General features: G+C 45.4%; 1 protein-coding gene across 9 annotated transcripts in view; it reads right to left on the bottom strand.

The window, feature by feature from the left end:
- The window catches only part of GLCE (glucuronic acid epimerase), a 56,488-nt gene that overhangs the window by 39,745 nt on the left and 3,341 nt on the right, over positions 1 to 13,402 (bottom strand). The window contains exon 2 of one of the 9 annotated variants that reach the window (XM_075100805.1): positions 10,438 to 10,616. The exons of 6 other annotated variants lie outside the window; for them this stretch is intronic. The gene's annotated coding sequence lies outside the window, so the exon portion shown is untranslated. Of the gene's footprint in view, positions 1 to 49; positions 814 to 855; positions 997 to 10,437; positions 10,617 to 13,402 lie in introns of those variants that run through there. 2 more of the 9 variants (XM_075100807.1, XM_075100808.1) reach the window with 2 other exon arrangements.

Here is a 13,402-nt window from a genome sequence, read left to right as displayed (position 1 = left end):
TGGAAGAATATAAACTGAAAAGCTAATAAAACAGAAGTCAGAGACTAACCTTGAAACAAATTACAGCTGGCTCCATCTGAGCGGTAGCAGACTCTGGAATTATTAAGTGAGCTTTGGAAGAGATTTAACTAACCAAATTCCACTGCAGTGCTTTATTTATGGTATGTGTGCCGGTCCCAAAATATTTGCTGAGGTTTTTCCATTTCCTTTATTGATTTTGTGCATTTTCTAATCAAATCCAACAGGCACAAACCCTATGGAGGCTGGGAGATTTTTTTTTTGACAGTATTTCATAACGCAGCGGCCTAAAGTTTCTTAAAATAGAAATTAGATGTCATGAACACAACATCCTAAATATATGCTATATGTGGATTAAACAGAAATCAGGACACCAGCATTGACTTGAAACACCACATAATTAACTCCTAAAATGGCATTTTAATGGTCTCTGCCCTTCCTCAACTTGGCAATAGCGTGTATAATTACTCTCTTATTAGCTCTCTGCATCCTTCCCTCTCATTCCCAGCTTAAAATTAAACAAAAACCCTTCTGTTGGAGTTCGCCTTGAAGAAGCCTTGTTTTAAAAGGATTACCCGTCGCTAAAAGCAAACTGGATTCCATAAAAGGAGGCTTATTTGTGCACTTGAAGCCTATTTCTTTAGGTGTCTAATGCACACCTGGATCTTTTAAACATCTATTAGAATTTTCTAAATGAATTAGCTCAATAAGTAAATTTTATCACCCATTAAAATTTATGCCGGCGCAACTTGAGCCTGCACGGTATTTCTGCCTATAATCCTCTTGCTGGAGGCTCAATTTAATAAACAAAGGCAGCTCTAATAATTCAAATCTTACTTTCAAAGATGTGATGTGCCTGTCAGAAGCTCTCTGCAACATAGTCAGTACATTTCTTCAGTCTCTCTCCAAGGCTTTGCATACGTTTAAGCCTGCGTCTTGCCTTTTGAATGCTGATAACCACTGTGTTTCTTTTCCCTCCTTTAAAGGATTAAACGCAACCACAGAGACATTTTTATTAGTGCATCACGCACCATTAAGTTGTCAGCTTGTCTTCCACGATTCTCTTTAAAAAAAGAAAAAATAAGTGGCCTCGAAAACATCTTTACAACAAAATACTCGTTTTCTTGGCACTTATTTATAAACCCAAGCAAACAAAGCCAAAATCCGACCAGCAAAGCACCACGTGCATCTTCCTTACAGCCAGGTTGCAGGAGACGGGAACCACTCTACACACGACATGTATTTTTAAAGACTGCGCAGTACATTCACGTAACATCCACCAGAAAGCCCTTCACCTGGCTCCCCCGCGAGATTTCTTTTTATTACTTAAGAGTTGACCCTACTGCCTTCAAGTGGCAAGGTGAGAACTCCCCCATTTTGTACTCTGGTCATATGGGAACAACTCCCAGAGAAGAAATACAAGTTTTTAACAGTAGAAAGAAGTGATATTTTCATCCGAGACAGTCCTCCATACCCAAAGGATGGTACCAACACACAGGCAACGCGTCCCACGCCAAGAAGGCGACGGCTTAGGGTTCTCTGCAGTTACTTCCTAAGGGCGCTCTGGATTTTTAATACCTCCCTTATTCTCCGTCAGTATTTCCATCTGGGAGCTAATCTCTTTCATACACTGCAGCTTCCCTCTCTCAAACTCCAACCTACCGCCAAAGGTACCCAAAATCTCCTTCCACGGGGCTGTGCCTTGGCACAGTTTTCAACCAGCCCTGCAGCCCTAACTCGAGAAAAAACAGCCATTATGCCAGAAATTCAGTTCCTGCCCAAATCGTCCCCATTTAGAGGACTCTGCCCACACAGATCTTTTCCCTTGCGTCTCACTAGCAAGTTTTAAAAGTAACAGACAGGTTTGAGACATTTGACTTAGGAGGCCGAGACCCATCGGCACTTTATGTATGCACATTCTTTCTGGTTTTAGGCGGCAGACATATCCCTGCATCTCCCCATCGAAGAGAATTCCTCTCTAAAACGCTGGTGGAACTCCAGAAGCCGTCGCAGTCCCGCTCGGCGCTGGGCAGAGGTCCCCTTGCTCCCCGCTGCCCCTGGATGGGCAGGACCAGGCTGATGTTGTTACGAACCAGCAGAGAATAAACAACAAGCATCCCCGCAACAGCTTGGACCCAGTCGGGAGCATCAATCTGGCCAAGTTATGTTTCTGTCTGCTCCTAGCTTGTGGAAAGAACAGCTGCAGAGCCTGGAAATAAACCCAGGAGATTGCCTGAAGGCTGAGCACGAAGCAGCCCAGCAGGTGTGCTACCCTCATCTCTCTGGCAAGGCCAGCCTGGCGAGAGGCGGCTCATGCCGACAGCTTGCACCGGGGGCTAGACAAGGGCATCGCTCCAACAGCTAAGAAATCCCCGCGGGTACCTTCAGAAGAGGGATCGAGATCTTGAGGCAGTCAGATGTTCAGCCAGCTCCACAAGGAGTGCAGGAGCTAGAGGGTGGGAGGACAGAAACTGTGCAGGAGAAGGCATGAGCGACACTTCACGCAGCCCCGAGGGATGGAGAGTGGCTATTTTCTGTCCAGAGGAGCCCCAAGCCACGTTGGAAGCAGCAGCTCAACATGTTGGCTTCCTCAGGAGGCACCTCAGCAGAAAATCAGTTGACTTGCAAGTTGAAGGCAAAATTCACACACACGCAGTCGCACGTTTATCAGGAGCTTTTACAAATACGTGCATAAAATGAAAGATTTCTAACCATCAGCAGAGACAAGTTTTTGCTCTCTGGTCCGAGCCATCTGCTGTGTTTTAAGCCTTGCTCTGCTCAGCTTCACTTCTCCAAACAAAGCTTTGCATTTCTTTTGTTATATTTCTGAAATTACCGTGATTCCAGCACACTTTGGTAAGTCATTAATAAGTCCTGGGCGATTAGAAGCCTTTGCATGCAACCTGCAATTTCAGCAGGCCCACGGCAGCGTTATCAGATAACGTCTCAATAACCTGCTGTGTCTATAAATACAGCGTGCATGTGCTGGCTTCAAAACGACAAAACAAATTGCCAAGCAGGCAGATTTTACACAATCAATTCCAAGCTCCCAACTGAAGATGAAATCCTGTTTCGAGATACAGGCTAACGCTTTATAAAACACTGTGGGAACGCAATACCCTAAACCACAATTAAACCAGCAAGGACTTGCTATGTTTTTTTTTTAAATGAATGGGTTTTTTTACTATTAAATTTATTTTTAATTAAGTAAAAAGAAAAAAGGACTACTTCTAAGTGCCCACAGCTTGCCTTAGGAGGCGCAGCCTTTCCAGCAGCAGGGTGAGGCTGGACACCAGCGTAACTACAGAGGAGACAAGTACTCAGCCTCACTAGGAAGGACTTGCAATGGGAGAAGCAAGAGGATCTCGTCCTAAGGCTGTCAGGATACATCCCAAAGAGAAGGTCCAAACCCAGTTTAACTCATTTTGTTCATATTACTCTCGTGAATCCACAAAAGTAACATTTTTTTCCTTCATGCACGGATAGGAAGATTTTATCTCGTTTCTATTAAACAGAACAGTAAGACCTCATATTTTACTTCAGTGATCTATAAAACAGAATTTGTTGCTTCTAAAGCTCGAGATTATTAAAAGAAAAAAAAAAAAATCTCTACTCCGCTTCCAGCTGTTGCATATTTCTGACACTGAGCCACGTCTACAGGCGGGACGCACAATTCCTTCCCTGAGCTGCGTTTTAACATTTTCCCGAGTCAAGAATGTGACAGGTTCAAGTTACACCGTTTGGGCCAGGCATCCGACGTGGCCGTAAGCCCCGAGATCGGGATTCCCGCTCTCATACAAAGCCCGTTATCAGCGCGGCTCCTCTAAATGCGTCGTGCCCATCCATCGAGGCAGGGACGGACGTCTTGTCCGTAAGTCAGCGTCCCTGTCGCCTCCCAGCTGTGCAGGACGGCAGTATGGACAGCCAGGAGAGCAACGTGGAAGCGGCAACCTGATGCCTCAGCTGAGATGCCAACGGCCACCAAAGACTCGTGGGTTTAAGGATATTATCAGCCTGCTCGAAGAGGGCAGAGGGGAAAAGGTGCAGGCACAGCAGCCTGCTTTCGGTGCACTGAGCACTGAAGTTTCACACTGACATTTGTCATTTATTAAGAGCACTTTTCAATTTAAATAAGGTGGTTAAAGTGATAGCGCCCAATTAACTGCTCAGTAGGATGGCATTAATATTCATGAAACATTCAAAGCAGGCATGGGATTCTTAATTGTCTGAACCCACATGCAACAAAGCTGCACTAATACTGTACCACCCCCCAAAATATTTAAAACAAACAATAATCGGTATTCATTTCAGTAGCTGATTTGGGTTCCATCCTGATTTTTGCCCATTTAAACACCAGTGTTCAGCTTTACCCAACTGTATTCCTGGTGAGAGGGGGAGTTTCAGTTCAATAAAAAGAAGAACCAGCCTGACTCAAGCCCACAGGGTTAAACCAGACTAACCCAGGCGCTGGCTGTTGCAGAAAGTCCCTCGATTTGAGGCACCCAGGCAGTAAAACCATCCCTCCCGAGTGCTGCCATTCCAGTGTTCAATCCCAGGCTGGTTTTTCCCATTGCAATGTAGTGCAAAATGGTTATTTAGAGTAAGATAAAATGTGCCCACCAAGATTGATCTCCTTGTCCTCCAAGGTGAGGTTACAAAAAAATAGGGTTACCAAAAAAATACGCTCAGACTAAGTTATTTTGGAGACAATTCTGGGTTGCACGTGAAGGACCTGCCTGCCTTGGGTCACCGAAGTTGAGCAGGAGCTCCCACAGCTCCCCGGGGCAGAAAACCTCGCTGCACAGCGGCAGCACTGCAAGCTTCGCTCTGGCAGCCACGCTGGTTTTATCGGCATCTCGTTTTCCGTCCTCGTGAGCCTCCCCCAGGCAGCCCCAGCCAGTCGGAGGGGGGTGCCAGGGGCTGCTCCCCATCTAGACAAACATTAAGCTTGCAACGCAGAACGGTGGAATAAGAGTTTTTTAAAGCACATCCCAAGGGAAACAATTGCAAATAGCAGGAGACTGAATTGCGCTTGGATACCAAAGCGGGGCGGGGGCTGCGATGCGCGGAAGCGATATCAAACATCACGCAGGGCCTGCTGCAAACACCAGAACAAGCTTCATCCCTGGAAGGAGAGGAGCGAGTGCCAGCAGAGGGCACTCGGATGCCAAGAGAGAACAAACGGCGCGGGGATGGCTCAGCCAACACCTCCATGGACCGGGAGGGACCAGTTTCGCCTTTAGTCCTCGCAAACGCAACACGTTCGATCCGAGGTCTGACTTCAGGCTCTCTCCCAGGCGCAGCCTCTGCTGCCGACTCCCATTTCAAAGGGTCTCTGCAGTCCCGCGCGCTGGACGCGGGTGGGTTTGCTTTGACAGCAAAGACCAGAGAATAAAAAACCCCACTCCAGTCCTGCCACTTTGGGAAACTGTTTAAGGGGAGATGTGCACTACTGTCAGTCACACCAGCTGTTAAAATAAGGAGAAAGCGCTGCCACAAGTCAAGCCAAGCATCTCGTTAGATCTTTTTCACGCCGCACCATTTTGCAAAGAAAGCAAGCTTAAATCTTCCTGGAGAAGTGACCAACTCCACAGCAGCAAAATTTGAAATGTACTGTCAAAGGAACGAGGCAGGGAACTCGTGTACAATCCCGTGAGCATTACAGTGCAGTGCATCACGAGGGCTAGCGCGGCAGGATAACCTCCATTTGCTCAAATGGAAACTGAAGGTAAGGACGGAAACCAGTAGGACCAGTTTCAACTAGAGGGGGGGAGAATTTTTGCTGGCCGACGGTCCTTCTGGAGCAAGAAGCATTTTACCACAGGGTATTACGGATGGTCATTTAAAGAAGTTGTCACAGCGAGGATTAAGCCCACGGTTACAGCACATATCTCCAGGCAAATGCAATGAGCTGTGCACCTTGGATTGCGCACGGTATAAAATATGTGGGACGAGAGCTGCACGCTATATAACCCATGTCGGGGAAAATGCAAATGTTTTACGTGCACTATTAAAAGGGGGAAAATTGATAGTCCTTTTTTTTTTTTTTCATTTACACAGGTTTAAAAACTTACGTGCAAGGCAGGTTTTTAGGATCACACAGGTAGATTTAAGGCAAAAATCAGAACGCGTGATTGACAGGAGCTTGCAAAGCCAAAAATGCTCTGTGTTGCTCCGCCATCCCAAGAACACACTCCCTGCAACCACGACACCCCTAGCAAAGGCTGAGAGAGTAAACCTGGCTGTTCCAGGGCTTGAACACTTAGGCTTCCCAGGCACTGAATAGGTCAACCTCTGACCTCCTGATACCGGGGCCTTTTTCTACAGACGCGTCAGGAGGTGAAGCAATTTAGTGTCACAAGAAATGCAGCATCACCTTAAGTCTTCTGAACGTGAAAAAAGGCCACAAAAATGTGGCGGTTCTGCAAACGATCCATAGGCTTTCATTCTCCCAAGCCACCAATACCATAAATTGTAAAATAAATAAATAAATAATTAAATAAAATGTATTTAGGTACGAGAGCTGAGAATTATGTCTTTAAAAAGGTGAGAACCTGATAAATCTCATGCCTGCAAGAAAGCCAATTTTTGCAAATAGCTAAAAAAACGTGTCACAATTACACATTGTGTCACAGCCTGCAGTGTTGTGGCGTCCATTTGCATATCTATTACTCTATAAATTTTACAGTCCACAAACACCAAGAACACTGTACCGTTACTGAACGCTGATGCCAAGGCTTGCCTTTCTAAGAAAGCTCAGAAGGGTGCAAAATCCTTTGTCTAAAGCGTAACATTCACTGCTGGTGTTTGCTGGTGTTTGTCCTTCCCAGCTCTGTCACCCGCTCGGCTTAAAGTTTAAGAACAAATTCACCTTCTATGTATGTAACAATTCTGTAAGATATAAGGCACCAAATATTTACTTCTAGATGTAGTTCAAAGATCAAATAAGAATTTAAGGACTAGATGTGCATCATGACCGACTTTCTCCCCGTTATACCAACGGCCGTACATATCCTCCTGTCCAGGGCAGCAATAAACTATGCATTCAGTGATAAAAAAAGCTCTCTGTTGAAACATCTAGGGAAAATGAGACCCGTGATTATTGAGGAAAGCACCTGGCAGACGCGAAATCCAAAAGCACACCTTCCCTTGCATCCATCCATTCTCAGCTCGCAGCGAGGCGCTGATCCTATTCCTATCCATGAGCGTTCAGGGTTTTTGATACTGCACATCAAAAACGTGTTTGTGATAACTTGTTTTGATAGAAGGCAATTTCCCTACCAGAGGTAAGCAAATATACGCCTTGCGGAAACTACAGGGGATTAAACACGAGGGCATGCGCGTACCTCCCCTCTTTTCTTCCAGGGTGATGGTATTTTGTGTGTTATGCAAAGGAGTCCAAGTGTTGCGTTGAGTTTTAAATAATTCTTCACCTTTTGTGAAAACGTAATAGAAATGGTTCTTTTAAAAGTCTAATTCCCGGCAGGCTTAATATGAACATTCTCCGAGAGTGCTGCTCATGCTTAAAAACAGGCATTAAACAGCTAAAACATTTGATGTTTGGAAACAAAGTTACCCATCTGCCAAGGGTTTTGGAAGCATTACATACCACGAAAGATTTTCTGTTCTAAAACCATTTCATGTTAAAGGAAAGTCTCCAGACATGCAAAGCTTAAAGCTTAAAAATAATCCTTTCCACTTACTTCTAGCTCTCCCTTGCAAAAGCATTTGTTTACTGTGAAGTACCACTTTCCCATCGCAAACAGCCGCCTGTCGCGTAAGATCTGAGTATTTAGATCTCCCTAACCTCTACAAAATAATGGCATTTATAAATTAATCATAACACTTAAAAATAACTGACCTACTTTGCTCGGCCACCTAGGATTCACTGCGCGCAGGCATCCAAGCTATGAATTACCACCATGCCAATGGAAGTGTGAAGGTACTGCACGTCGAGCTGAGATTTCACGGCAAGTCGCTGCACAACCTGCGCCGTGTGCATGCTTTGCTGCTCTGAAAACGCTGCTGCGGGGGCTCGCCAAGCCTCCCAGTGTGAAGGTCTGCTTACCTCCCTCAGTTTTCCCCAAACAGAAGTGCTACAATCAGGCTGACCCTGGCATCGGCGGCACGGTCTTACGCGCCCGAGGTACTTGAAGTTGCAGCTACAGAGCAGGGATCTGCAGAAAGCTCGTTGTCTGCTGAGGGAAGCACTGAAAACAGCTTAAAAGAAGATAAACAACACATCCTTTGGCTGCAATGCACCCATGAAGGTAGGGACAGGCTTCAAGCAGAGGGCTGGAAGACAAGCCCAAGAGCAGGTCGCAGGTCGCACCCTCGCCGGGGGGCAAAGGCAGCGTGCTCGGGGCGAGGAATAGCTTGGTGCTTGCGAGGCCACACGTGTCAAGGAGCATTTTTGCAAGCTGAAGGGCAGCGGTACATCTGTAACGCCACACGCCGAGCGCAGGGGGTCCTGGTCTGTCCGGGCTGCGGAGGTGACCGAATTCTGACCCTCTTCTAATCCTAAAACCCTGCTGGCTTTAAATTACCACTGACATATGGCTGAGCAGGATGAAGCTGTTCCTCCCACCTACCCAAAAGCAAGTAGCTTTTCTGACAGTTTTAACTTCTTGGGAAATTCAGGTTTTTCTGGAAGAATACTTGGTGCACAAAAAATATAGCAAAACCCACTAAGATGCGGAGGAAGGTGGCTGTCATTGTACAAAGCATGCAGATCTCCGACACCTCGGTTCTGGGGCTGGCAATATAACTGAGATTTTATCTAAATTCACCTCCTGTATGGCAGCTCCAGTGCAAATTCATCATATGGGCAAGGAAAAAACTACTCAAAACCAGTTATAGCATGAAATAGAGGCGCACGACTCATATTTAAGAATAGATTTTTTTAAAAAAAATCACAACAGCTCCAATTATACACAGCACCTTCCCTGTTCTTCCACAGATGCCTCGTCCTTCATTTTCTTCATCTGTAGAGCAACCATAGTGCTGTTCACGTGCTTCATTTTTATTGCCAACGAACAGAAAACCTCGCAGAGTTATTCCCAGCAGTTTCCGTGGCTGCGTCTCTGTGCTTAGGGGAGCTGCTCGCAGCCAGCGGCACCGCAGCGAACCCCAGCCATGCACCTGCGGAGCCGGCAGCCCTGCCTGCACGTCTACCTTCCCTTTGAGTACGAGCGGACGGTCTCAGAGCAGCCAGTGCATCGTCAAAACACTCGCCTTCTTTGGAGGATGAACTACATGACCTATTTTGGTTTCTCAGCTACGTGGAGAACCAGTATATAAGGGAAAAAAAAACCACACTGAGAAAATTACTTCTCCCTTACTGCAGCAGAAGATGCTCTGATCTCATTTGTTGACATTTATCATTAGGAAGAGAGACATCCAAAAGCCCTACGAGGAGAGGAAAGCTTCTTAGGGTTTTTAAGAAAGCCTACATTAAACAGCAGGGATGGCAAGAGCCGATTAGTCCTTCAGCTTGAGATACACAGTACAGTTAACACAGTCCGTTTTTTTTACAAGAACTTAACAAAATCAGCTAGGACAACATAACCAGCAGCCTTCTGGGTTCAACTTCATATTCAGGCACCTTTTTAACAGGAGAGCTTGATGAATAAATGCATCTTGAAGTCATAGCTCGACTTCCTAAACATCCAAGCCGACATTTTCAACAATATACACTAAAGAAAAAAAAGCAGGAGCATAAATCTAACCGCCACAGGCCAAAAAGGAAAAGGTATTTTCGAAGGCCCTTCCACTTCAAACCCCAAGCCAGAATCCTATTTTCAGAAGAGTACGTTGATTTGACAGTCTTCTGCAGGCGTATGACATCTTCTCTCACTGAAGTTTTGAGACACTCGGCAACTCAACACATCCAGGGCAGCTCACTAGCCACGCTTTGCTCGCTTATGACAACGGGCTGCAAACGCAAGCCATGCTCCCGCGTAGTCAGCTCAATAAGCAGTTTGACAATTAATCCTTATATCTGTCCCAATGCCGCTTAAAACAAATCATTAGAAAGAAAATTAAGCCGGCAGCCATCCATTATTTCTTATTCGGTCAAAAGAGTATCTAACCACCCTGCATAACACCAAACTGCGCACAGAAATCCAACAGCTTTGCAGGAAAAATCTGAATTTAAAAAAAAAAAAAGTAAAATCAAATATTGTTTGAATGTTACCTGACTGGATAACCTCCAGGTCCATTTAAACAACTCCACTCTATCTAAAACCACCGCAAATCCCAGAAGCATTCAAAAATTAAGCAGAGACACCAAGCGCCCAGGTTAGGAAGCCTGCAGATCTGAGAGGCCCGGGTGCTTCGAGGGCGCGTATCCCACCACAAGCAACAAGAACCGCGCTCGCAAGGCATGATTTTTAAAGAAGATTTTCTTGCCACGGTTACCTTTGCAGCCTGGCTGGCACCGAACGCTGCAGCCAGGCTAACGGGCTGTTAACGAAGCAGGGTAGGAAGCGTGGCTGACATTCGCCTGTTTCGACTGACCGACAGAAACTGGTTTTTTATTTCTTCAAGCATTGTTGGCAGGAATTAATTGGTATCTTTTGGTACTGGTGAGAAGATTTCTACGGGAAATTCAAATATTCATTAAATATAACAACTGCTTAAATAAGCTCATTCTGTTCATACTTAGATTTCTTTTTTTTTTTTTTTAACTATAAGAGAAGGAAAACAGCAAAAACACTCTTCAGGAAAACCACACCCAAGAAGAAAGGGGGAAATCATTTCACTTTCAGCACGGAAAGCAAAGTTGAAGAGTACAAGGCTGCCTTTTCATGCATGAGATGCTTACTGGAGGTGAGGGCAACCTTTGGTATCTCCAGGATTGAGAAGTGCAAATAAAGATCCTGAATTTTCACCTCTGAGGGAAGTCCCGGGGCCTCACCAGTTCTAAGAGCTCCTGATAAACCCCCTTTGTTTCAAAACTTTCTGGAATTTCCTGCATAACTTATTGCAATTAAAAAGAGGAAAAGAAACACACCAACAGCACCATTTCCCATGCTAGACCAGCTCCGGGGGACACAAACTCGCCTGTTGCGAAGGCTTCTTGCCGAAACACACAGCTCAAACCGAACTCAGGGGACACAGGAAAAGCTCTAATGCTCTGGAGTAGACTTTGTTTTTCATGGCAAGGAGCAGGACAGAAAGCACTGAGCTTGAATGAAGCCACTTTAGAAGCTAAACCATGCGTTAACCCTCCCAGTTCACACTATGTGCGAGAAGATCAAGCGCTCTACCGGCAAGTCAAGCTCATTTTATGCTCGCTCGCTTCAGCTCCGTTCTTACCTTGCTTTTTTTTGGTGGGTCTGTGCATTAGCCCTAGAACCCAGCAAACGCAGGTCAGCGCCCCTGCTCCCATTCGCGGAGCACGTGCTGAACCACGGTACCTCCGCAGCGCCTTCTCCAGGGAACGTCCAGGGCAGAAACGCTGGACACGGGAACAGTTTGTTCAAGAGAGCTTTGTTAGGCTTACTTTGCTCCTTAATCCAAATCATCTATGTGGGTCTCTCAGTCTGCATCCAAACCACAAGCACGCTTGCTGAACTTAAAATCTTACCTGCTGTTTTAGATATTCTTAAACTTCTATTGTTGCAGAAAGCCCATTTGAGAAGAACCTTAATCAAATACAAACCTCATCGTTCTCAGCCTTACCAAGGTCACCAGGAGACACGTGTTAAAGCTCAAGCTAAAAGCGGTGTCGGGGTGGGGTTTTTTGAGTGGCTAACCTTACTGCTTAGCATTTACAGTTGCTTCAGAAAATTCTGTGCTCGGGTTTTTATTATAATGAAACAAGGAATATATAATTCCTGAAGGAGCCGAGATCCAACGCTCCAGAGTCTCTATCCACACGGTAGATATCGCACAGGCAGCAACATGGGTATTCCCTGAACACCTGAATTTCCAAAAATGCGACTTTCAATGACAACAAATTCTAACTCCCAAAACATGGCCAAACCAACTTACTTTGTGATCAACAAGCTACACATAATCAAGAGCCTATAAATCGGATTTCATAAAGCAACACCAGCCAACTGGTTCCCACATCGGGGGACACCAGCTGATCTTTAATAATACAAGCAATATAAATGAGGAAAAAAGAAAAGGTGGCGTACTTGAGATAAGACACTAATTAAAAGCTCATTTCCTTTGGAATTAGCAGTGTGCTTTCTTTAGAAGGATCTCATTACCATGCGTTTTATCTGTCACCTCCAATATTTCAAATTCAATATTAACATTTAAAACACAGCTCAGAAGCTACGCGCGGTTTTCAAGGAAACTTTGTTAAATATTAGCCAGATCATTACAAAGTCTTTCTGTCCTGCCGCAGGTTTGCACACGGCTTCACCCAGATCAAAAGCAAGCGCCGAGGCTCACCTGCGGCTCTGTCGGCAAGCGCGGCACAAAGTTCGGCGCCGAGGAGGGATTAAAAAGCCAGCTGGTCATGCACAGAGGATGTGCCACGTTCCAGCACCGCCAAGGCACCGTGGAGGAGCAGGGAGGAAAAAGGATGCCAAGAGGAGACGAGGTGAAGAGACAGAAGGAAAAGCTGCAACTGTGGAGCACAAGGGGGAGTCAAGAAAATAGCGAGTGCCGATAGGAAAGCAAATTCGTGTTTGTTCTAGAAATGCCAAGTGAAAGTCCAGCGTAACTACAGAAAAGCTGACGTTGCACAAGGCTTACTCTCATGAGCAAACAGTCCCCAAATATGTGCGTTTATGCCCCAAATTTTATTTAGGAACATCAGAATTTTAGCATTAGGGAAAAAAAAAAAATAAACACAAAACAAAACAGGAGTATCACAAAATGGCAATATGGTAAAAAGGGGAACGTCTTCCGACATTTTAGGTCTGCGGCGCAGGGCTAAACTGATGAGTCAACTCGCTTTGAGAACCAGCAGAAATTAGATCTTAAAGTTTTGACTGTGCCTCAGACATGAAAGCTGGTTCATTAAAAACATACCCAAGTACTAAAGTAACCAGCCTACGAAACACCGCGAGTAAATGCCTTTTAATCTTACGGCTCAATTAAATGCTCAGAGAAAGGCAGCTACTTTAAGCGTAACCTCAGTGAAACCCAGCTTACGATTTCCCTTTCCTTACCAAAGGAGAGAGATCCTGAACAGAAAGAACAAAGAAAACCACCAAAGACCATTAGGCAAAAAGACCAAAACCCAGCAATTTTAATTATCACCTGCTCTTGTTACAGCGGTACCACTGCCACTCCTGCCAAATATCAGTTTTGAGGGCTTTTGTTTTGTTCGGTTGGTGGTAGGGGGGGGTTGGTCGTTTGGTTTTCCACACATTCTACCCGCCTCTCTGAAGCAGTCACCCAAGTCACCTCTTGTTTGCTG

This window comes from Phalacrocorax aristotelis, chromosome 7, assembly GCF_949628215.1.
Source record: "Phalacrocorax aristotelis chromosome 7, bGulAri2.1, whole genome shotgun sequence".
NCBI classification, from domain to species: Eukaryota; Metazoa; Chordata; class Aves; order Suliformes; family Phalacrocoracidae; genus Phalacrocorax; species Phalacrocorax aristotelis.
Note: the sequence above shows the minus strand (reverse complement) of the source record. Positions and strands in the feature narration are given on the sequence as shown.